This window comes from Chlamydotis macqueenii, chromosome 2, assembly GCF_036417535.1.
Source record: "Chlamydotis macqueenii isolate bChlMac1 chromosome 2, bChlMac1.mat, whole genome shotgun sequence".
Taxonomy (NCBI): domain Eukaryota; kingdom Metazoa; phylum Chordata; class Aves; order Otidiformes; family Otididae; genus Chlamydotis; species Chlamydotis macqueenii.
In genome coordinates, this window is record NC_141557.1 from 100,488,115 (window position 1) to 100,513,485 (window position 25,371).

General features: G+C 46.4%; 1 protein-coding gene across 2 annotated transcripts in view; it reads left to right on the forward strand.

The window, feature by feature from the left end:
• The first annotated feature begins 5,556 nt into the window (after positions 1–5,556).
• ZNF516 (zinc finger protein 516) overlaps positions 5,557–25,371 on the forward strand; it is a 110,293-nt gene continuing 90,478 nt past the window's right edge. For both annotated transcript variants that reach the window (XM_086740538.1, XM_086740539.1), the window contains exon 1: positions 5,557–5,679. The gene's annotated coding sequence lies outside the window, so the exon portion shown is untranslated. The remainder of the gene's footprint in view (positions 5,680–25,371) is intronic.

Genomic DNA, 25,371 nt, shown 5'->3' on the forward strand with positions numbered 1-25,371 from the left:
TTTGAAGTTCCTTTTTCCTCGCATGCCTGAGCTGAAAGACCATATAAACCAAGATTATTCAAACACTTAGGCCACTGCACAGAGCATTAAGGGAAATTTTGTTAGCGAGAACAAGCGACCGTTTTGTTCCACTTCTACTTTTGAGGTATTTTTTACTCAGCAGAAGACGATAGCACATCAATGCATTTGCCATGCTGTTACAGAAATGGTTCAAAGCCTTCCCCTCACTAACCTCCAGAAACGAACATTTGTGAAACTATTTGTTTCTGTTTTCCTTTATTTCAAGCTTGTGAAACATCACCAGATAACACGTTGTTTTAGAGCTAGCAACCAGTTTCCCCAGTCATACTGAGCGGTGCATTCGCTGGCTCATCGGAGGTCATTTTTAGCTATTGTACCTCTTTGTCTGGTCCAGTTAAGAAAAGCGCACATGCCCAAGCACTCCAGTACTATCAGTTATGCTTGGAGGAACATAAGAAGGGCGAGGGGGAGGGGAGGTGACACAAACTCAGAAATAACCCGCTTCTGTGCTCCGGGAGAGCGCAGCCTGCTAACGGCCAGGTCCAGCCTGCCAGAAAACCGGTGTACCGCAGCACTGCCATCGGTCGACAGCGTGAAAAAACCCAGGCCACAGAAATATGCCCTCCCAAAGATCTCTTGAAAACAAAAACAACAAAAAAAACCCCTCTTAAAAGTGGTGTACTTATTGAATTTGTCTTCTTTGAAATTAATTCTACATTGTGGCCTAGTTCTTTTTTTATTTCTGAACCTATTATGAGCCACATCTGTGGAAGTCTGTATCAGCTATTCTGAAAGCAGCTGCTGCTGAGATTCTTTCGGTTAAGCTGAAATTAAGAACAGGTTTGTGGGCTCCCTACCTGCTGTGAAGCCGTGATGTAGTTTATAAAATTACATATGGGTGAGAAAATCTGACTGCCAGGGCTGGAAAAGCTGGTACTATATACAGCATTCAGGATGAACCTAAAATAACCACGTACGCTGAGGCTGTACTTAACTTTGCAGCATGAACTTTTCCTGCTCTCCTCCCCAGTGCCGTTGTAAAAGTGATGTTGAATAACGCGATGTAAAAAAAAAAAAAAAAAAAAAAGAAGTGGGTTTGAGAGGATCAAAGCACAAAAATCAAGATCAGGCTATATCCTAGCAACTGTCTTGACAGTGGGGGCAAATATGAAAGATATTAGAGTCTAAAATGTTGATTCTTCAAGAAAAGTCTCCGGATGATTTCTGCCATAAGGAAAAGCCCATTGCGTGCCATAAATAAGATGATGGAGACAAACACTGATCACCTTTTATCATTAAAGCAATTCCATTAATAGCAAGGGGACACTTGCACGAGCAGAAGGCAAAGAGGATACGACCGCTTCCTGACACCCCACACAATTTGTCACCAGATACGCCGGGGCCGCTTACTGTGCTCGCATGTTAATAGATTCTTCAGATCCTGAAATACGTGCAGCTCTTCAAACGGAAAATCATTTCCCAGCCTCTTCGCTAGATTTGTGCCTGACTAAATTAACCAGGCGCAAGAGCTTGACCTCCATGCAGACCCAGGGTACGCCGGTGCGTAAAACTCTGCACGTTTTCACAGTACGAACCGCGGAAGCGGCCCGACGCTGCACAGCTACTAAGGCACCGTTAAAGCGGACAGAAAGATTTTTTTTGCGTTGCGCGTGAGAAGCCGATGTATTTTATCCAAGAGTTTACGCTTGTTATTGATTGAAACCATTTTGTTGCAGAGTGAAATCTGTGCCACCCATGTAAACTCTGAAAGCACACCAGTGTTAGATTGGCCCGTTTTAATTGGAGTCAGAAATCTTAGTTTCTTGTTAAAAAGCATCACTGGGAGGGTTTCTGTGCAGTGATCTGCAGATGTACGGGGGTATTACAGCCGCCTGTGCCTTCCAGTTCGTAACTCCTGTGCATGCTCTTTGTATTTCCAAACATACAAAAAAAAAGTCTGGTTTAGAAGTCAGAAGACTAATACAAGATTGTTTGTCGTCAGGCTTCATGTGCTCTTTTTTTTTCTGATCCAGGCACACTTTGAAAGCAAAATCTCCGGTTTAGATAAAATAGATATATATTGTTTTATTGGCAGAGCTGGAGAACAAAAACTATAAAGCTAAGAGCTGTGCTTAGAAAGGGTCGTTGAGAGAGAGAAATGATGGGAGACCCCAAGGAAAATGCTAGTCCCAGTCTTGAGACAGAGAGGAATTTAAGATTCCTTAAAGCCTCAAGCCGTCCCGAATGAGCATTATTTAGATTCAGTCTCTATATTTCAGATAGGTTCATAACAACAACAAAAAAAACGAATCCGCACAAAACCTGAGTAACTCTGAGCAAGCGTACAGCGAAAGCCGAAGCGACCGACTCCCCTAGATTACATCTCACTGAGTGTATCCGTGTATGTGGCGTGTCTATGCACACACACGCGCATGCACACATGCACGCGCACGTATGTAGAATGTAATCCAAACTTGGCTTGTTTGCCTGCCATGAAGTATTTACACGTGCTTTCAGCTTTGCTTTTAGAGGGACGGCCTTTTTTTTTTTCCTCGCCGTTCTACGATGGTGTTTCTTGGGAACCTTTTCTTATCTAAACTTCCACCAGTCATTCCTAAGGCTAAGTTATGCAGACAAGTCATTGCACAGATTTTCATCAAAATGCTGGTTTCCTTAACTTGGGAAAGCCCGGTCCCAAATGCTGAACAAATAATTTATTAGACCGTGGCGAAAGTAAATAAATGTTTTCCTGCTCGAAGTATTTCATTAGCCAGACTTATTATACATGCGAGCCTATAAATAGCAAAACACGTACTGAGCCATTAATATCGCTGACATTCTCATACAAAATACTGTAATTTAAAGAATCTGAAACGGGAGGACATCTCCTGGAAGATTTCTGGCAAAGATAAAATGGGTAAACAGTGTCTGCCAGCATATTAATCACCCATGGTAATGGTACGTTACTAACCATTTGAAAATTAAGAATATCTTCGTGACCTGAAATTTCTAACGACATTGATGATATCATGCAAATGCGTTTTGCCTATCTTCTAAGTCTAGAAATTCTTAACGCTCTTCCAGTTTTGTTTTTAAAAGCCAGAAGTGCTGGCCTCAGCAGAAGAAATGTGAGAAAATCTCCTATTTAAAATTACATGGACAGAGGAACTCTGCTAGTGACTTTCCGTGAAATTAATATAGCGCTTGATTGTTTTTAAAGTCTCTGCACCTTCTGAATTTTTAATTGCCTTTCCATTAAAGCAGAATATCCCTCCCTTCCTAAGCCTGAGATGGGTTCTCCAGCCCTTTCACCCCCGTAGCCTCAGTATCCTATTTTTTTTTATGGGAACAAAGAGTGCAAGACTGGGCCTTATGGAAGCAAATATGGAAAATATTAAGCATTTTAAGCATTACTCGATCAAGTAACAGAGCAAGCACTGTGTCGTGTATTCTCGTGTTTTACTGTCTGAGGAAGAGAATCTATGCAGAGTACGAGAGAAAAGGAGCAGGTCGTAAAAATCGCATTTCTAACGTAGAGGAGTGGGGAAGTCTCATGCACCTTTCATTGCTCTGACTTGTCAATTTTCGCCATATGGAAATTATTAGCTTAATACTGTAGTTCTAAATACTGCCCAGGAATGCTGAGTTATCACGGATTTCTTGCTCTTTGTGTAAAGAAACGTTAAACTACTATACAAACTGTGATTAGAGAATCCACGCTCTTGTGTTACAGGCGTGCACCCGGGGTGAATTCTTCAAGCTCTGAGAGGTGACGTCTGTCTGCTCCCGTCCACCCGCAGGTAAATCCGGCATCAGCAAACTCGCAATTCCCACAAAAGGCTACACGTCCGAAGTCACTGGGAACACCATTTGGCCGGCGACTGAAAAAGCGTGCAGGAAAGATGCTGATGCATAAGGAACAAAATTCAGACATTCCAGATACATTATTTACTATCGAGGCATTTAAAAATACTACCTTAACGTAACGAAGCTGCCTTTGAAGGAGAGGAAAAGTGCATTTATTTCAAGCACGCACTCTTTATGTTTTGGCCAGCTGCTACGGATGTCCGATAATATATTTTTTTTTTTTCCCTGCGAATTAGAATTAAATTTGATTGTCCCAAACACATCCCACTCGGGCATTCATGCTGAAAGCAGCAACAATTGTCAATGACCTTTAACACGCCTGCTATTCAAATTAGTGCAGATCATTAATCACACATAGCTTACATTTTATGATTCGTGTATCCTTCATTACCAACTTTCCCTCTCGCTCGCTGCCCCCCACCCCCGCCCCTTTCCTTTATTCCGAGGGTTCTGGTAAGAAGCGCTGGAAAGGGCAGGATTTAAAGCCTCCCCCGCCCCAATTTTGTTTTCGTCTCTCTGCCAGCGGTGCCGGAGGGGTTTGAGTCCCAAATGCAAGACGAGGCTAGAGGGAGGCAGGAGCGGGGCCGCTGCGCCCGGGCCGGGGGGCAGCCCCCGGGGCTGGGGGGGCTCGAAGCGGGGGTGCCCGCTGGGGGTGGGGGGGCTCCACCGGGTCCGGGGTGGGGGGGACAGCCCGGGACGTAGAGATCACAGCGACCCTCCGTCAAAAGTCCTCCGTGTCAATTCTACGTCATCGCACGTTACGAGACAAAGAAAGAAAGGCGGGGGGGGGGGGGGGGGAGTAGGGGGGGAGGAAGGAAAAAAAAAAAAAGCCTCCACACCCTTGATGTCTAGTAGCGAGCTTTAGCAGATTAAATTAGGCTTTCCAGGCATAGACTAAACATACTCCCCTCGCCTATGGCACACATATTTGGCGTGATTAAGCCGAGATCCGCAAACACGCAGGAAAACAAGAATTGAACTTTTTCAGACATAGGAGCGGTGTTGGTTTTTTTGTTGGTTGTTTTTTTTTTCTTTTTTTTTTTTTAAAAAAAAAAAGCCATATGGCAGATTGATTTGTTCGGAGGTCTTTCAACTTCCCCAGCGTGGCTGTTGAACAGTATTCCTCTTTGATCTTGATTGAGGACTTTAATGTTGTTTCTGCGCATTTCAATAGATCCATAAATATTTTACCAGTGGAATTCGCCAAAAAAAAAAAAAAAGTGAGAGGAGGTAAAAAAAAAAAAAAAAAAAGAAAGTTTCTAATAGAAATGCATCTGGGGCAACACCAGCCCGCACCTTTCCGCGGCGGACGTACGTGGGAACCGGGCCGGCGGCGGGCAGAAGCGCGGCTCCGCGCCCGCACAACCCCCGAGCAGCACGGGGGGCGGCGGCGGCGGCCTCCAGGGGTTGACGGGGGAGGAGGGCGGCACCCCGCGCCCCAACTTTGCGGGGCGGAGGCAGCAGCCGCCGGGCCGCGGGCTCCGCACCGGTCGGGCCGTTGGCGGCCGCCGAGGGGACGCGGTGCGGGGCGGGCGGGGCGCGGCGCGGCGCGGCGGGGGCGGCGCGCGCGCGCGCGGGCGCGGCGGGGCGGGGGCGGCGCGCGCGGGCGCGGCGGGCGGGTGGCGGGGGCCGGCGGGGCCGCCCCCGCCCGCGCCAGTGGAGCCGCTCGGCGGATCCATGTGCGGCTGGCGGCCGCTGGCGTGCGGCGGTGGGGCTTCAGCGGGCAGGGCGGCGGCGGCGGCGGCGGTGGGGTGGCTCCTTCCCCACGCGGTGCCGCCGGCAGCCGAGGAGGTGAGGGGCGGCCGGGGGGAGGGGGGGCTGGGGTCCTCGGGCTGCGCCCTTGGGGTAAAAAAAACTTCGCATCCCTTGGGGGTCTGTGTTTGTCCCCGCGGGCATCGGAGTGGCTCCAAAATGGTAACTTTGCAGTGTTTGGCGAGGAGGTCGGTGTTACTGCAGTGGTGGTGCCGGGGCGGGGGGGGGGGGCTGGCGGACTCTGGGGGCCTTTTGGCTTTGTACCCTCCGTCAGGGGCGGACGGCGATTTTAATCCATTAAGAAACAAAAGAACAAATTGCCTCACTGCAAAGTAAAATACTTGGGCTCGTGAAGGTGGGCGAAGCGTCCTCGAGTCCCGAGTAGCCACTTAAATTATTTAAGTGTTGTGGGTTTTTTTTTCTTCTTTTTTTTTTTTTTAATTTATTTATTTTTTTTTTTAGTAGTATTGATTCTGTGCGCGAAATGCCCGGTGTGTGGTTGTGTGTGTGTATGTGTGTCGTGTGTCCCCCTCCCCACCTTTTTTTTCGCCGTTCCCCGCCCGGTCGGGGGGCGCGGGCTGGGGGCTCCCCGCTGCCGGCGTGCACGGTTTTAGCGAAGGAAGTTGCGGGGTGTGGGGGGGTGGCTGGGTGGAGAAAACAATTCTTCACCTACGGACGGCGAGGGGGGGTCGGAGGACAATGTCTCCGTCGCGATTATCGCCAGAAGGGGGAAATAGCCCCGTGGGTGCGGGTCGGGGGGGGAGGAGAGAAGGGCAGGGAGTTTAGTGTGTATGTTTAAAAAAAAAAAAAAAAAGCGGATAAGGAGAGAGTGAAAAGAATAATGCAGTTCCAGACATTTTGTGCTATAAAAGCTTTCCTCCTCCTCGCCCCCCTCCTCCCCCTCCCTCGTTACTATCTTCGCCCGGTCCCGGTCCTAACGCGAATTTAAGCGCTCGGGCGAGCGGAGGAAAGTTTGGCTGGGCAAAGTTTGCCGACGAGGGGGGCAAGGTGGGGTGTTGGGACGGGCGGGGCGTGTGGGACGGGCCGGCCGGCCGCGGTGCTTCACAACCCCCCCCAAACCTCTCCCTAGAACCTCGGCGATGGGCTGCTGGAGACGAACCGCGGTGTTTTAAGCGGAAAAAGTGTGGGTTTGGAGCCGGCCGGGTTTATTGGGAGCGTTGATCAGCAGCGGGGAGCGGGGCAAGGGAGCTTCTGGGGGTCGCGCGTTGTGTGTGCCCCCCCCCCCTTTGGATACGGGGGCGGTCGGGCACGGGGCGTGCAGATATAATTTGGCTCGGACTGCTTTCTGAGCATTAATTCTGGTCTTTATTTAATCCAGATGCACGGTTCCCCCCCTTTCTCCCCCCCCCATTCGCTGCGTTTATTGTTGGTTTACATTTTCTGAAAAGGCGACTGGTGTAACCTGTGGAATTTGAAATGCAAATAAAAGCCTGTGGGAGTTGAGGCAGAACAAATCAGCATTTATAAAGCGAAAAAGATTTAATGTCTTTGAAACCATTGCGAGATATTTATTTATTTTTTTTAATAAGAACTGAATCGTGACGTCAAGTCGTTTGGGAAAGATTTTTTTTTAATTATTTTTTTTTAATGTCTGAAACGTGGGTATGCGAAGTGCTTACAGGAAAAACAGATTACAAGATTAACATCTGTTAACATGATCGTTTATCTCCAGCCAAAAATAGGTCAGGCCTTTCTTAAGGAAACACGGTTGCTGGGCGCATGATTAAATAATGAAATTAGGCTGATGCGTTCGTAAATTAAGACGCTGTGCCGATGCGCGTTAGGGTCCGGCCTGTGACAAAAATACGTAATTTGGGGTCCGCCGGCGAGCGGTGCGGGGTCAAAGTCCCTTTTTTGGGGAGAGGCGCAACTCTTTCGCTGCCACCTCCTCCTCCTCCTCCTCTTCCTCCTCATTCCTTCCCCCGCCCCCCCCCCCCAGCTGCCCATCGCCCGCCGCCCCTCCGCTCGCCAACCCCCCCCCCCCCCCCCCCCCCCCCCCCCCCAAGCCTTGAGGAGCCGAACTCCGTCCTTGCGAGCGGAGAAGTTTTTTCGGCGGGGAGGGGCTGGGGGCACGGACAGACGGTCGGACGGACAGAGGGGCCGCGGAGCCCCCGCCCGCTGGCTGGTACCGCCCCTCGGGGGGCGGACCCAACCCGAGACCCCGCCCGCCGCCCGGCTCGGCCCCGCCCCGCCCGGCCCCGGGGTGTCGGGGCGCGGCGAGGTGGGACCGGGAGCCGCCGCGCGCCTCCTCCGCCCCGCCTCGGTGCCGGTATCCCCTCGCAGCGGTGGGGTGGGGCTTTTTTTTTGGAAGTGAATGCAAAAGTGCCGTTAGGAAAAAAAAAAAAAATCTCCCGGAGGTTCCGTCAATATTTTAAATTTTTTTTTTTTTTTTTTTTGAGGCGGATGCACTGATTTCTAGGGGAGAATCGCGGTTCTTCAGAATTTGTGGGCTCGGCGGTCGGGGAGAGGTCCCAGCAGCCTGCCCGGCAAAGGGCCGCTGCGCTTTGGCCCCCTGCCACGGGCTTTATTTCATGCTTGCTGCACTAAATGAGTTAACAGCCAAAGGGTTTTTCATTAACTCGGCTTGGCAACCGTGTATTTGGTTGGTTCCCCCCCCCAAAAAAAAAAAAAAAAGAGAAAAGCATAATTTTAAGCAGAAGCTGAATGGTAAAATGTGGGTTGATTTGAGGGGGGGTTGTCTGTTTGTCAAGCTCTCCTGTCACATTTCCTTTGTGCCCCCTCCCTGTGCATGGCGTGTGGGCGGTTTGATACCGAAGAGTTTTATTTCATGGGGTGTGCGCATCTTGATTTTTTTTTTTTTTTTTTTTTTTTTTTTTTTTTTTTTTGACCATCGCTTTCCAGCGGCGCATCAAGGCTCCCTGCCTGTCCTGGAGGGGACCGTGGCCAGAGGATGCTGACCCTGAGGGCGGGCAGTGACCTGCAGCTGCTTCCTCTTTGTGTCCCCCCTGTGGATGGGGCCCAGGGGGGTGTGTAGGTGGGATGTACATGCTGGGGGGCATTGGCAGGTGCATGTGGAGCCGAGAGGGAGAGAAGGGGGTGCGTGTGTGTGTGCATGCGTGTGGGGACATGGATGGGGTGCTTCATTGAGGCAACGATGAGGGCCCCCCAACTTTTGCCCCCAGGCTGGCTGTTGCTAGCAGGCCAAAAATAACCGTATTGCAAAAATTGCTTTCTTGGGTCTTTTCAGGGGAGAACAGCACCAGGGGAGGGGTGGTGGTGATGGGACTGAAGGTTTCATCAAGGTGGGGAATATTTGGAGAGTTTCACTCCTGTAGTTTTGTCCATGGTGGCTGGCTGGGACGAGTCGTTGCTTGGTGAGTGCTGCCGCTTTGTTTCCTGCCGCCGCGTCCTTCAGCTCCGTCACAGCAAACCCACTGCCAGCTGACCAGGTCATGCGCTGGGCGGTGAGGAGAGGTGGGTTTCGGAGGTTTTCCCCCTGGTAAAACGGGAAGCTGAAGTTGTGTAGGAGCACCTGTGGTGTGGTCAGTGTTCGGGTGCCGTTACTCCAGGAGACATCTTCAGTTTCTCGAGAGTGGCTGCCATGGCCATCTTGAATGAGCTCTGTGCCGTCAAATGATTTGTGTGCAGCTTCATGGTGCTGGCATGCTGTGCACCTTTTCTAGCTCCTGTTGTGAAATATTTTTCAGGTATCTTTAGTAGTTCTTGCCTGGGATTTGTTTTCAGGCCGATAAAGCCGAGTGATCTTGAGGTGACACCCAGTTGGTGATAAGTGCTACGCGCTCTGTGTGAACAGTAGGGCCTTGTAACCCCTCTCTAAACTGTTGGTTTAGTATGCAAAGATAATGCTTACGGAAGAAAAAAATTAAAAAATTAAACTTCGGTGAGAAGATTGTCTTAAGGAATGGTCATAGGAGAGAAAGCAGTTTACATCACAAGGGCGAAAGCTACCTATTGTTGTTTGCAAGTACCAGTATCACTGGCTGGCATGGAGCAACAGCAGTGACATTTGACTTCTGTGGATTAAAGTTTTCCTGTGACGGTGATTAATGTCTTTGCTTTAAAAATGAGGTTCATCATGTGTTTTTATAGTTGGTCATAGTGTGGTGCTGTCACCAAGATTTAATAATAGCAGTTAACAGTTAGAGAACTGCTCATTGAAGGGGTGAAAACAGTTGTGCCATCATTCTGGATCTCTGGCTGTTGAACTACCTGTAAGTGCAGCCACTCCTCGTTTTAGCAAAGGAAGATGTTTATGTCTTAAGACTTTACAGTTCTGCTTCGAAAGAGGGGGACGTTGGCTTCAGTTGACGGAAAAAGGCACCTTGCTGTGGGTGCCTGTGTAGCTGGTACTAGAGTGGGCAGCCTGGAAGAGTGTCATCCCATCAGTGATGCACTCACCAACTCTTGCAAACTTTGGGCAGTCTGTTTATTATTATTATTATTTTTTTTAAAGGTCTTTGTGTGCAGGTGACTTCAACGGAGTTACCTATAATTAGCTGTGATCTGAACTGGTGACTTCTGTGCTGAGGTCCCTTCTTGTGGGGAGCATCTCTAGTATGATCCAAAACCTGTTAACTTGGAAAGATCTCGCTGCTGTGAAGACTTAAATTCATGGCATGTACTTCCAGGACTTCTCTGGGGTTTGAGTGTGAGAAATGAGCCAATGCATAAGTATTAGTGAGACCAGTGACTAAGTCTGTGTGTGTGTACTCGAACTGGAAAGCTGGGTTTGACTGTATTATTTCTTAAAGTCATCAAAATAGAAAGCTGAAATACAAGGTGATTGCATTTTGTCCGAGCTTGCAAATTTTATAAATAATATGTGCCTGCTTTGGTTTTTGAGACACAAGTATGAATTTGTAGAGACATACCTTTTCAGCCTGAATGGGTGTTGGATTTCTGTGCAGAAAGGGGAAATGCACTGCTACTGTTTTTCATAGCTGTGTAATGTTCCCCAGTTGGGCACGAGTGTGTTCAGCCATCCTCTAAATTGACTTGTTGCTCATGAGCCCAGCGCTGTCCCCTAATAAGCACGCTTGCCGCTCCCATTGACTGTGGGGTGCAATTACAGTTTCTATATGCGAGTCGATATCAGGAGTTAATCAACTAAAACTCATGATGTTTTTTTTTTTTTCTTTCTTTCTTCTTGCTTATTTTTTTCCTGCGGCCATAAACTCAATCCAGATAATTAATCACTGCATGTCAAAAAAAAAAAAAAAGTCGCATTTATTTGATTAGATATCTGCAATATAAATATTTGAACCTCGGAGCAACCTGGCTTTTTCAAAGCAGACATCTTACATGTTGCAAATGTTTATACACTTCAGCACTAGGATAAAGCTGTTCCGACTCAGTCACTGAAGGCGAAACCCCGTTTTTCGGTTACCAGCTGTAACGGCGCAGTGGCTCCTGGAGGTGTCATTGGGACAGTACTTGGGACTTAGAAAGGCTTCACGAAGAGTGGTGTTTCTTGATTGTCCCTTCTGTGTTAAAAGTGAGTGAGGCTTCCTGCCCTTTTCCAGGAGGAGCGATTCTAGTAAATATTATGTTAGCGAGCCCGCCCTAAGACGTGCTGGTCGGTCACGGCCCAGGTAGTTAGCGTGGCCGTGGCCTTCGTTAGGAGGATGACTTCATTGCAGATGTTTACTTCGGTTACCTAACTGTTAGTCAGCAAATGTTCGGCCTCTTGATCTGCTGAACCTGCTTTGCTGTGTGAAACCGGCAAGCTCTCTTGTTTTTTTTTTTTTTTTTTTTTTTTTTTTTGATGTGATGATTACTCAACGTGGCTTATGAATTGTTCGGTGTTGTTTACGTCTTGGTTATCTGTAGAGGCCCGTTGGCGTTGTTGCACACTTGGTGTGAGCAGTTTCTCCTTGCGTTCCTGAAACCATATGACAGCAACAGCGCTTGTGCAAACCGACTCAGGGCATTCAGCGTGTCTTCCGAGATTAAATAGGCGTGCGGAGGGACAACGCTTGCACCTCTTAAGCTGCTGCCAAACTCTTTATTTCCTAAGAAGCCCTAGCAGGTATTTGATAGCAGGAGTGCCGGGCTGCTGTGAGGTAACGCGTTTGTTTGCCGCTCCCGAGTGGCGAGCGAGCATTGCGGATCGTGCCCGTCGTGGGGACGCTGGGGCAGCGGCTGTTTGCGCGGTGACAACGTCACGTGTTGGCGAGGACACGGGTCTGAACTGCTGTAAGTCTGTTTATGTCACAGAGGAACAGAGGGTTTTTGCTCTGGATTCAAAAGCACTTATGTTCTGATTACTACTTAAAATCCATTTTTGCTAGCCTTTCATTAAAGAGACTGCTTATGGAAAAGAGTTTAATTTCTATTGGCAGGATATTGCGTGGCTTAGCGCTTGTTCGACAAAATCCGTGTTTCATTACGGGCTGCTACAGGAGCCCAAGGCCAGGCGTTGCTGTTACGTGGTCGTCGTAAACCCACGGTAACTTCAGTAGAGTGACTCTGAATTTACAGGGCGGTGCGTGGGATGAATTTAGCACACAGCACTTAGCTCCTAATTAAAGCTTATAGTATTACATCCGTAATCAGGGCACTCTTACAATCTCTAAGAAATTACTTATTTTCTTTGTCCGCCCTCCTGCCTTTTCTTCCTTGCCATCTTGCTGTATGGAGTTGGGAGCTCGCTTCTCTGTGTCGGGGCCATCGTGTTTACCACCCAAAGGAAATGTTTTCCAGCAGCGTGCTCCAAATTGCAAAGTAGAATAATTTTGTGGCTCCCCAAATCTTTAAGGCCAGTTTCTAAAACGATCTAGCTTTTAATCTTCTTCTCAAACTAAAACAGAAACTACAAAGCGTATGTAATTACAATTTGTAGCTATTTTTAGACTCCTGACATGTTTCATTTATAGTATAATGATAAAAACAAATACTCAGCACGGAGGCTAGACAGACAATTTTCAAACCAACAGCATCCGCTCCAGCTACCCTGCTTATATTTCATACATGTTTGCCTTGGTCCTTTTTTTTTTTTTTTTTTTTTTTTTTTTTGTTCTTTTTGGTTGGGAGTATACTGAAACTGTGTGTTTTGGTGCAGAGAAAATGAGAGCTCTGTCTATTGGGCAGGTCCTGTTGGGAGTGTTTGCTGAAAATCGGATCGTATGTCAGTGAGTTTTAACGTATCGCATGCACACACACAGACACACACACGTGTGCTTTGCTGTTCCGGCAGGTAAAAGAAAGGAGGAACGGTGAGTCGACTCGTCGCTGTTTTTACGCTGTGTGGAAATGCTCATGTTGGCTTCTTACAGGGATAAAGGTGACTCAATAGTAATTTTTGTTTGTCTTTTTTTTTTTTTTTTTTTTTTTAAAGATGGTGAGCAGTGAAGTGGCATTAGTTCTCAGTAAAGAGGGACTGGTGGAAATTGAGGTATTTTAGCCACAATTGTAGCCTCGTTTTAAAATGATCGCGTTTGTTTATTTAAAAATAGATTTGGGAAAGAAATTAGCCATGTCCTTTGTTTTTTAAAAGGGTAACGTGTGTGCGCTCACCATATGGTAGCATTTAACCCGTATTGTATGAGCTGACAACAAGTCACATTTACGCTCTGATTTATTTTAGTGTTTCAGAATGTTCTTTTTCTGAAATCTAGTACAATAAATGATGCCTTTAGGGTTGTGCAGTGTAACTGTGTCTTTAGCTGGTTTTGCCTCATTGTTGTAATGGTACCAGGTTCATGAGTAAGCATATTTTATTTATTTTATTTTTTGTCCTTCTGAAATTATTTCCTTAAGAAACACTCGCTCTCTGAATGTTGAAATGATTTGTGGGAAGAGTTATGAACAATAGCCGGTGACACAGTGCGCTGTAAAAAGGATCGCGGGGCGAGGAGCTACGGTCTCTGCTGGCTGAAAGTAGAGCTGCTCCTTTGACGGTTGAGGATGCGCTGGGAAAGACTTTTCTCCCCCCTCCCCTCCCACTCCGGTCTTCGCAGGGAGGTTGCTTAGCTGTCTGTTTTAATGGATGCGTCCCGGCTTTCCTTGCTGTAGACTGTTGGGCACCTGCGTTGGTGAGCTGGTACCAGTACTGGCAGCCACAAGTATGATAAAAGCATGAATCAGGCAGCTTCAGGATTAACCTAAACCATGCAATTAGGGAAATCAAGTCTTTTATTTTTCCTTTGGATTTGGAGCCTCTGGGAGTTGTATTTTTAGGCTTGCTTTCTCCTGTGCCATCCTACCCATGTGTATCTTCGAGGCTTCAGGAGATGGGGCTCTGCTCGGGAGTCCCAAGGGACATGATAAGTGGGAGTTAGCCCCATACGGCGCATCACGTGAGAACTTCCAAAAGTTGGTGGCACTCCTCGGTGAGATACCAGTTGCTCGCCATCTGTCTCTTAAAGTTGTTTCTTTTAACCTTGGAATTCAGAAATATTTCAACGAGGTTATTCATGTGTTTGTGTGTAGTGTCTATAAGTGTACCGAAAAAACTGCTGAGCTTCTGATTTCAATGTGATGTTTGAATACTAATGTGTAACAATTAGGAATGGCTAACGTTGTAATTTATAGAACTTGAAAGGAGCATTAAACGCCACCCTTCTAACACTAAATACAGCTTTTCCTCCTGTGTGTAGCTGCTCACGAGAAACCGGGGGTCTGTCTTCCAGATTGTTGTGCTAGCACATTGATAGCATCCTTGGATAAACTACCAGCCTCATGTATTAGCACGTCAGCCCCTTTGCAACATCCTGTGCATAACTGTACCTTTAGCTGATTAACACAATACTTCCTTGGTACTGTTTTTAATCACTCTGCGAATGCTTATTTTAAGACTGTTTTAAAGAAGTGTTTTCATCACTACAGGGAAAAGCTGTACAAAATCTAGAAATACTTACTTTAATTAGGTTTTCTCTGTTTGTCTCTTTTTCTTTCCCCCCAGATAAATTTTACCTCTGTAATGAATGCTGTGTTCTTCAATGCATAATTTATATTGACATCAATAATGATACTTGGAGAATGTTTTAATGCCAGTTTGAGAAAACACGACAATTTATGTTGATAACCCCGGTCCCGTTAAATTTGAACAGATTTTGGTAGAGCACGAGCTGTGGCTGTCGGCGGTAGGGTGAAACAACCCACTTCTTCTCGTCGCGAGAAGCATATTGGAGAGTTCATCTTATCATGAGCGGTACATAGCAGGTGTCAAGTGACATGCCAGACACAGAGCTTTGCTTCTGAATGACTCCTTCCAATTAGAAAGTAATAGCTTTAACGGGATCAACTGGGTAATTGGAGTCTCTCCATCCTCCGGTGCCAGGAGGTGTATATTTGCAAATGTTATTTATTTGTCTGCTCTTTAATGAGTTGCCAAATTGTTGGTAACCCTGGGTAAATTTAGAGGGGAGGGGGGAAATACTATGTGGAAATCGTGGGATTTAATGGTTTAGCAGCCAGGATTAAAAATAGTCTCAGCAAATTACCCTGTTGGTACTGAAGCCAGAATCTGTTAATGGGGTTACAAGCAGATTGGTTTATCAGTCATTTATTTTCTAGGTTGATTAGGGATTATAGGTTGCCGTGTATTTGTACGAAAAAGTAAGCAGTGCAAAGGCTGGGATTGCTAATATTTCACTGGGAAGTTTTGTGCATGTCAGAGGAGGCTGGCTGGAGCTCAGAAGTGTCTTCTGGGCTGCAGGCAGCGTTTTCCCCCGGGTTTTGGTGCCCTGAAGAGGATGTCTGAAGGGCCTGGGTGTTGTAAAGGGGTGGCTTGGCTTCTTAACAGGGTGAAGAGCAGAGCGAAAGCAGTAAGGCAATCTGTGAAATTCATGCAGGCCACTAAGCGCTAAATTTTAAATGCCTGTTGCTGAATTGTCTGCCATTATGTCTCCGATGGTTCCTGTGCAGAACCTAGGACATTTTTTGGACATGATAATATGTATGATGTGCAGTCTGTGCAATAGACTGATGACTTCTGTGTATCCTGTTCTAACCCACAAATAAGTCATCTTCCTGCGTACCCGTGCGTAGCAAAAATCTTGTAACTCCCACTTGTATGTTGCAGGTCATGCATTCTGAGCTGGGCATAGAATTGTCAACCAGGGCATCCCCTTTGAGTCTTTGTAAAAAGACGAGAGCCATGACGGAGTCCTTTACCTGCTACTCTTATCTCCTGCTGTCTAGCTGGTGAGACACTGTGGCTTTCACACCCTTTGCTACCTTGTCCTGGTGGACAACGGGAGATAACCTGGTGACATTTATTGACTTTTTGGTACTTGCCAAGTGAAATGCCAGCAGAAGAAGATTTCTGCAACTGTTTGGCTAGATCTGGAGCGCTGGAGAAGAATCGTGGAGAGACTTGTCACTGTTGTCGCTTCCATGGCTCTGCCAGAAAATCAGAGGGAGAAGAAAAAGTTTAAGAAGAGAAATGCCAAACTGATGTGAAAGAGGAAGATATTAGCTGAAGAAGAATCCACTGGGGACTGGCTGGTCTGGCAGGCTGAGGAAAGGGAAGGAGATGGAGTCCTTGAGATGTAAGAAGTCAGGCTAGTTCTTTACCCTTCTAGAGACTAGATCCTCTTCTCCCCTTGCAAAAAGCTTGTCCAAGCCTACTTCAGGCTCTGGGGCTGGTGTCCAGGGGTCAAGGCTTGTGTCATCAGACTGGAGAGGAAGACAGACAGTTATCCCCTTCACTTAGCTCTTCTATGCCTGAGTTTTGTGCTCCCAGAGGGTGGGAGATGGGAGAGAGCGTTTGAAGAACGTGGTGAAGGATGAGTGGCAGCCCAGGGCAGTGGCAGGATTGAGAAGTTTGTCTGAAGTTTGCTTCGAGTCCTCTCTCTTGCAGGTTGTTGTGTAGACAGCGCAGGTTGCTCTGCAGTGTGTAGGGACCCATCTGTGGTCCCTCGGCCTCGGTTGGGCCAGTAACACTGCCCTCTGAGTTGGGACTTCCCCGGCACAGGAAAAGAAACAACCCATCACTCAGGAGCATCTCTGTCCCCTGTTGTCCCCATGGAAGAGGACGCACTCTCTCTTAAACTAAACTCTTCAGCATTTAAGAAAAGGGACAAGATGATCAGAAGTGTGAGTCTGACAGCTAAGAAGATGCTAGACACAAAACAGATTTTTGTTGTTCTTAGAAACCCAGTTTATTCTGCTTTGTTTAGTGTATTTTACACTTTGGAGAAGAGAACAGTGTTTGAAGGGCTGAAATCACAGTGCCTCAACTTGAAAACTTCACTTAACATATTAGATTTTCTCAGTAATCTTTTAAAAAGAAAATATCTATGTAGGTATAGAGATATGTGAATGTGGAAAAAAACGTATGAAAAGTAATTTTGTGAATGCTCTTCACACAGTCATCCCTACTTCACTTCCATGCTGTTAGGATCCAGTGGATTTTGACTACTGTAACTCAGGTTTTCTTGTGGAGACTTGAAGCAGCTCTGTGAAGTTTATTGAAGACCAGATACAAGGAGTTACTCCTTGTGTAATTCCACCTCCAAGGTTTCACCTTGAGTTTGGGATAGCGGAGCTGTGCGAGGATGAGCTGGTTGGCTTGTGAAGATCTCTCAGCCATTTCACAGTCAACATCGGCGTCAGTCTCCGCAGAGGCAGGGAGGAGCTGGTGTGGGCAGCAGCCATGGCAAAAGCTGGAGGAGAGGACAACGCGGGACCTGAGGAGCTGAAGACAGCCTTAAAGGAAAGTAGGATGTAACAAGACCATACACAAAGCGGGGAAAAAATGGGTGTTTGGAGGAGCCGTGGATGTCCAGGAAGACTGTTGAAGGTGGAAAACCAGTTTCCCCTGTACCTAGGGACACTGGGTTCCTGTTGGTGGGTGGGTGTGTTCTTGGTTTCATCAGAAATCACTGTGGCAGGCGTCTGGAGTTATTTGTGTTAAGGTAGTAGAAGTATCATTGCCCCTTGGTGATACTTTTCTTCATGACTAGTAAGGCTGAGGTCGCGGCTGGAGCTCCCCGAGTCTTCTTGTCCCTGTCCAGAGTCGCTGGATGTTGCTGTCTGGGATGAGTTAACGTGGTCTGAGATATTACCTGTTTTATTTCTGGTGGCCCCGGCCTGCCAGGTGGTCTCTCCTGTCTCTGTGGAGACACCTGGTGTTTGTCTGGTGCCTGGCATCTGTGGTCCTGCTCCATCACCAGGGATCCTTGGAAAAATTACAGTGAAGAAATGGTGGTGGGGGGAGTTGTGGAGAGGAAAAGTTAAGCAGAAGGAGAAGGGGATGTTGACCAAGCACATATGTTTGCGTATGCATAAAGTAACGGAATTTTTCTTATGTGTAGTTACATTAAGGGACTTAAGGCTTGGTTTCCGCTGCAGGGATCACTGTTTGTTGTGGACTCTTTTCCTGCCTTTCTGCCCCCCAGATCTGCTTTGCTCTGTGATCCCCCTTTCCTGGCTGCTGCCCGTTCCTGAACTTGAGCTGGTGTCAGCATTCAAACCCTGGAGGTGATGGAGGCTTGCAGCACGTGGGTGGATGTGGCGTGTTGAGCATGAGAGTTTTTGGAGGAGGAATATGAAGCGGAGCAGGTTTGCGTTCGGGATGAAAACGGGAACGATCCAAGTGTTGCAATAACCTGTGAGAAGGACGGGGCTGTGCCGAGAAACCGGGCACTTAGCACAGGAGGGCTGGGAGGGTGGCAGACAGGATGCTGACAGCCACCTTAAGGCTGACTAATTTTTGGCACTGGCAATAAACTTCCTTAAAAAAAGGAGCAAAGAAATTCCTGTGAATTAATAGAATTTGTTAGGGCTAGCTAGGTTGGTTTTTTTTTTTTTAAAAAAAAAGCACTTAGGAAGCCTGTTGTTCATCCCCCATCTTTTCTGTGAACACTCATGAATTTGTCTTGAAAGCACATTTTCTAGACATGGTACGACCTTAACTCCGATTACTTTCACAAAGAATGCGCTGAGTGTAATGTTTCTGGTCTCTTAAAAAGACGTAATAATGTTTTAAGTGTTACAAAGGAGATGAAGTGAGGACACGCAGCAGTTCCTTTTTCCAAACTTCTGTTGTTGTGTTCTGTTCCATGTGCTAACAGTCGTCCTCCAAACCAAACGACAACACGATGATGAGGTAAAGGTGTGTGGGAACGCGCCAGGCATCTGTTTTCATCTGACACAAAGTCAGCGGTTTAGGCTTACGGAAGGTGATGATTTATCAGGACGGTATAATTAGAGCTGTTGTCATACGGTGGCACCCAGATGATCTGTTGCTGTTGTTCTGGGGTGCGTACAAACACAAAGGAGGGATTGGTCCCTGGGTTTGATTGTATCTTCTGTGTGTACATGTGGTTGTATGGATCCATTAATGGGTCATTAAAATTCTTCAAAGCATATCTGCTGTCAAATTACACGCAAATAAATGTCTGTTAATTATCACAGCCCTCTTTGCAATAAGAAGTTATTACAATTGAATTTACTGTGGATTTTACTGGAGTAGGGGGGAAGCCAACTTCAGCATTTGATCCTCAGCGGGTGTTTGAATGTGTCTCCACAAATATGAGGCAAAAATTTGGCGGCAGTCTTCCTGGTATTGAAGGCTGCTTGTGTGTTGATGCTGGGGAAGCGCTTTCTGCTCTCCTCCAAATGCGACTGGTTTCTGCCTGGGTCCTGCCCCAGGCTTGTTGGAAAACAGCACTGTGGGGCTACCGTTCCACATTGGGTCCGTGGGTGCCTGGAAATGTGGTCAATGCCAGCGTATCTGGGTCATCCCAGAAATTACCCTGCCAGCCATCTGGAAAAATGAGAGTGGCTCACCTGTATGTTAGTCCTCTGTCAGCCTTTTGCAGAGTGGTAGTAGTGAGAAGATGACAGTGAAAAGTCACACAAGAGATGAGAGCAGCCACAGAGGAACAAATTTGGCATTCCGTGTAGTTTGGGTGTGTTCCTACGTGCACAGCACTCGTCTGTGGGGTAAGGTTTTGTTTGTGCAATCTTCCTCCTCTGCAGAGATACACTGCTTTTGCAAACAGTAGTAGCAACTTCTTGGTTTTGGTCATTCAGCTTATTAGTACGAGCTGTGTGGCGCAGCAGATATGCTCAGATACAAAGCTCACTTTTATGTGCTTTCTGAGCAGTGCAGCTGGGAGTAAAGCGGTGCCGTATCCCATGGACATGTAAATGGCTTTGTAATTTCTTCTAGACACTGGTCAGAAAATGATGCGAATTCCATTGCTTCAGGACCTTGTATCAGCTTGACCCCAGAGACTAAGCCTTGCTCAGTTGCTCTGCATTTCATTGGTGTTTCTCCACTGACATGAGTCGTGTTAGTTTTAAGTTTGCATCAGCATACATGAGACTAGAGGTTGGCATTCGGTGTGCTACCTATGCAGGGGACTGAGCCAGCGGAAGCAGAGATGCTGATGGCACATGTCTTGTGCCTCTGCCTACTTCATCTCAACCCTATACTCCCTGAGTTGTGTTTATAGAATCATAGAATGGTTAGGGTTGGAAGGGACCTTCTAAGGCTATCTAGTCAAATCCCTCTGCAGGGAGCAGGGACATCTTCAACTGGATCAGGTTGCTCAGAGCCCCATCCAACCTGGCCTTGAATGTTTCCAGGGATGGGGCATCCACCACCTCTCTGGGCAACCTGTTCCAGTGTTCTACCATCCTCATTGTAAAAAATTTCTTCCTAGTGTGTAATCTGAATCTACCTCCCTCTATTTTAAAACCATTACCCCTGGTGTAGGTAGGTGCAGCCTGTGCTGAGGCGATTCCTAGCTCGAGGTCAGGGCATAAGGTCATTTATCTCACTTTCTGACTGCTTTTATCTGTAACCCGTACTGCCTTGTAGGTTGGTGATGAATTCACAGCTTTTAGGTAGTCATGTCTGCTCCTGTGCATGTGCCCACACACACACACATGCACAGGCGCTGCTGTGAAATAAAACCTTCAAAGCCCTCACTGAATAATCTTTACTGACATCAGCGAGCACTTCTTACTCATCTGAGGAGTCTCGCTGACTTCAGAGACGCTTTCTTGTCAGAGTTTGCCAGTGTTAGCCATGGTTACCCAGCCTGGCCCCATGGGCTGCTGTTATGACTCAGTCATCCTGAGCTTGGCATTGCCTGGGTGCACACACATACAAAAAGCCAGGACTTGAAAAATGTGGCATTTTTCATATTTTCAAGACAGAGTACCTACAGCTTTGTGCCAGTGCCTCCTTGGCCGCTCATGATGTCATGTTTGTGTTTATGTTAGCACGCTGTGATGCGCTCCCATCCTCTCGTCTCCTCTTCATCCTGGCGGGCTGGATTCTCCGTGGCTCTTTGCCATCACAACCCGCTGACGTGAAGATTTCAGGAGTGCAAGGCTGGCCAAGTTGGTCCTCTCCGTATACTGGACATAAGGTGCACGCTGTGTGAATACGTTTGTTTGAAGTACAGTTCAGTTGTTAAGAGAAAATGGCACATGAATCTTTAGGTAGTGGGGAAAAAAAGGCAATATTATCATGGTGATGACTTTAGAAACAGAGATTGTTTTCTGTAGTTCCTCAAATATGACAGAAGATGTTTTGTTAAATAGTGTTAAAAACTGCACTTGCTTGCTAGAATAGCACTAAGTGGATGATAGAGTTAATGCCAAAGGTAAGAATGCGATTTAATGTAGTGACTTAAGAAACCTATAGTCATTCAGTATTTCTGCTTCTCTTTCTCTTGGTAAAGACCAAAATATTTCTTTTTTTTTTTTTTTTTTTTTTTTCCCTTCCCCTACTTCCAGTTTTGTAGTAGGTTGGTTGTAGTCCTCCATAGTTTTGAGGTATTATGTTAGCAAGCATTATATTATTAACCCTTGCAAGTCAGTGTTAATTTTTTTTTTTGTAGTGTAAGCATGGTATATGCCTATACATGTGGAAACAAAAGTCACAGATTTATTTTAAAACTATAAAGGTGGGTATGTGGTGTTGGCAAGAGCCAGAGTGTACCCTAAGGCATCCTTACGTTGCCAGTTGGGATTTGAGCTTTTATACAAGTAAATTTTATTGTCTAGGTGAAAAGCCAAATTCATTGAACCAAATTAATCTCTGGTTCATTTCCAGTGTTGGCAGAGTTTAACCAGGGACAACCGTAGCTGTTCGGTTAAACATTAAAGGATGTTATTGATTTGATGTTTTTAAACTAATATTAGAGTAAGCTCAAAGTTAAGTAGATTTTGAAGTTTTTGGACGGGATTGCTGTGCTGCCAATAATAAAATTGATCTAACTTTATTTCTTTATTTAATCAACGTACTTGCCATGAGTACGAAGCTTGCAGTTTCACACTCGTCTTTGGTCTGGCAGGATGCTGGTGGCTGCCAGGAAACCTATCGAACTGACTGCAGAGATTTGCTCGTGTGGGTCAGTGTGTACAACTGGGGGTTTAGTTTCAGAGGCAGTTAACAATTCACTGTTACCTAGTTTTAGAGCTCAAATAATTGCTGTGCTTATTCAAGAGAAGAAGCGCTGCTTCTCTTTGAAACGTTCGTAACTAGGGTGTAAAAGCAGGTGATTTACATTCAGTGGCAGGAGAAACAGTTTATCTATTGAACAGAACCGCTGTATTTATGCATCAGCGTAATCCATCCATTAGTTTATGGCTTCAGAGTCTTCCTGGAAGTGTCACAAATCCGCAGTGCTCCTGAGCGCTGGATTTAACACTTGGCGCTCGGATGCAGTTTTTGGATCTGTGAAGTGTCTGGATCCCTACAGCTCCGCACTGGCTGTGGTTTTCAAGACTCTCAGGTGCTGGATACCTTTCCCAAGTCAGCTGCTCAATCAGAGGGGTCTCAGGCAGCCCAAATGATAGCATTGCCCTTATTCTCGGGGGGGATGCTGTCATCTTCAAGGTGACTTAAGAGCCTGGCTGGGTGCATAACGCCACAGCAGTGTGCTCCCACTGGGATACCTGCAGGATGGCAGGATGCTGGGAACTGTAGGAACAGGCAAGAGTGTTTGTTCCTATGGATTTTTCTAAAAGCAATGAGGAGAAGGTGGAAGAAGGTTTAGGAAAGCTAGAATACCAACATGGGTGAGTGAAACAATTTAATAAATGTGCTGCTGACATAGCAGAGGTGAGATCCTCTTGCCCCGTTGCTTCACATGCCCCATCGTGACAGCACGTCACTGTTCCCCTCCCAGAGTTTTCGTGCTGGAACCCCTATACAGATGTCTTTTGGCCAAAAATTTCTCTCTGGCATCTCTTCAGGAAGCATGTTTTGACACTGCCTGTTTGGCTGTGTTCTGAGAGAGAGTCACTGCAGGTGTCACTGCAATGATGAGTCTTCTCTGGTGGGCGGTTGGAAGACTCCGAGGCAAAGCCCTCAGTGAGAATTCTTCGTTCTTCTGAAAAAAGGAGCTAACTCATCCTCCTGAAAACAGCGTAAATGTTAGGAAATTATACATGAACATTGTGTTTATCTGGGGAGAGGTGATTTGTTTTAATATGACAGACTTGGTTTAGAAAGTTCCTGACGAAGGACATCATATAAGTAAGCTTAAAAAATTTAGGCTAATCCCAGGTAGTATTTTAACATGTTCTAGGAAGTGCTTGCTGCAGTGTTAGGTGCACCCATTTTACCCAAAACTCGCTACTTCTTCATAGGCGAGCAGTTTTACTTAGTTGTCTGGTCTCAGTGGGAATGTGCAAATACTGAGGTCGTGAGCAAGACTGATGTATTCACTGGATTCTCTCGTCAGTACCTGGGGACATGTATGGATGTGGAATCTTCCCTGTTGTGTGAAAGGAGAAAAACTTCCAGGCTTTCAAAGCAAAGGTGAAACTCCAAGGTCGTCTTCAGAGAGAAAAAAATAGTCCCTCTTGCCCAGCTAAAAGTAGAAATGTGGGGTTTTTTTTCATTCTTTGTTTAATCGCAATGGTATAGGCACTTGGGCATGGTGATGGCACTTAATTGTGCCTGTTGGTGGAGAGGTGACCGTAACAGAGGTCCTAGGCCGGGTCGATTCCTCAGCCTGCTGTACCCCTTCTTTCAGGAGAGGGTTGCTGTGAAAATGGCTGAGTCGATATCAAGAGAGGTGTGGGTTTTGGTTTTTATTTTTTGGTTTGGTTTTTTTGGTTTGGTTTTATTTTATTTTTTTATTTATTTATTTTTTTTTTTAAATCCATGTGCACTGTTTCTTTTGTGGTTGTGACATCGATACCTGTGAAGACCAGGTCTGCTGAGAGACATCATTAACAGGCTAGATGATCCTGTGCAACTTCACAAGGTTGAGGAGGAAGGGATTTGGTTGGGATGGAGCAGTTGGCAAGTGTGCTTAAATGTGGTAAGGCCAAGCCGATGCAATCATCGGGGTGCAGTCAGATTCGGTTCTCCTGTGCTTAGTTACTCTTCCTGTGGTTACTGACAGGTGAGGCACCCCGCAGCATAGCAGGCGCCTGCATGTTTGAGCTGGGTCACACAGCACCTGATCTTACTGATTTAATAATCTGGAGAGGTTTTACAGCGTAACAAAAAGAGTTTGCAGACTCCTTCAGATTAACAAGATCGTCTTTTAAAGCAGGAGATTAAAATGTAATTATTGTGTATTTATATAACAATCACTTGTGGTGGTGTATGCTAGGTAGCTTATATAAACTTTTCTTTAGGATTGTTTCTTGTTAGTTCATTTTTAAAAGCTGTTAAGTGCCTGAAAAGTTGGTTTTATTTTTTTTAAATAAAATTTGAAGGTAAGATCAAGCTGTTTTTTTCCTCTCTGCATAGAATGTGACCATTGCAGTGGTGCAAACCGATGTGAAAGCATCGTTTGCTTTGTGCTGGCCCAACAACTTGGAAGCTGCGCCTGTTGCGGGAGTGCCTGATACTTTGTGGGTCACTTATCCATCCTTTCAAGCGCAACGGGCCGGGCTTCTTGAGCAACCTAACCCCATAAAAAAGAGCCCTTGTCCCTTGTGGTGTGGTGTCTTCGTGCATCGCAGCGGTTGTGGAGTAGAAGGCAGAGCCTGGGCAGAGGGGGAAAGGTGGAGACGTCGTAGCTGTGAGGAGGCAGAGGGGGGCAGAGGTGTGGCATGGAGGTGGTGGCTCACCTCTGCTGGAAGCGTTGAGGTGTTTTTCTTTGAGTTGGGGAGTGCTTTGAAGCCTTCTGGTAGAAAGACTGCCTCCTGGCCCCCTGTCTTCACTTTCAGGTGGGTAGGTTTTTCTACCTACACTTTACCAGAAGTGTGGGTTTAGCTGCTGTGCTTTACGAGAAGAAAATGTTTCCTATGGTGAACACAAATTGCGTGCAGAAACCCTTCTTTGATTTCTCAGTTCTGAGTCTCTCTGTTCTTTCAGAAGGAAAGGTTTGATGCACTTCTTTTTGTTTCACTTCTTAAGTTTTAAAAATGCAAATTGTACTATTCAAGACCATGTACAATATTTAACTAATCAACTTGACCAGCAGACGAGATCTGAGGGAGTTGGGAGGTGGCAGTGGAAGAGAAGATCAAGATACCTGTCCACGCAAAAGTAATGGTGCAGTGGAGTTAAGGACCCTTTAACATTTTTATGCCAGAACTGACACATTTCATTTCAGCTATTAATTGACATGATCACTGCCCCAGTTGCAGCATCTGACTAACTGTGAGGAAATACCCGAGTATCTCCTGTTTGCTGGTGGTGTCTTGGTGACCTTGTGTGGTGATGCTCCTGTTTTCTCCCATGGGAGCCTGAACGCATGCAGCTGCTGGTGCTTTTCTCCATCCACAGGTAGAGAGGAGCAAATGCCAAGCTTCGTCTCTGCGCTGCTGCCTGTCCTCGTTTAAAACGGTTAT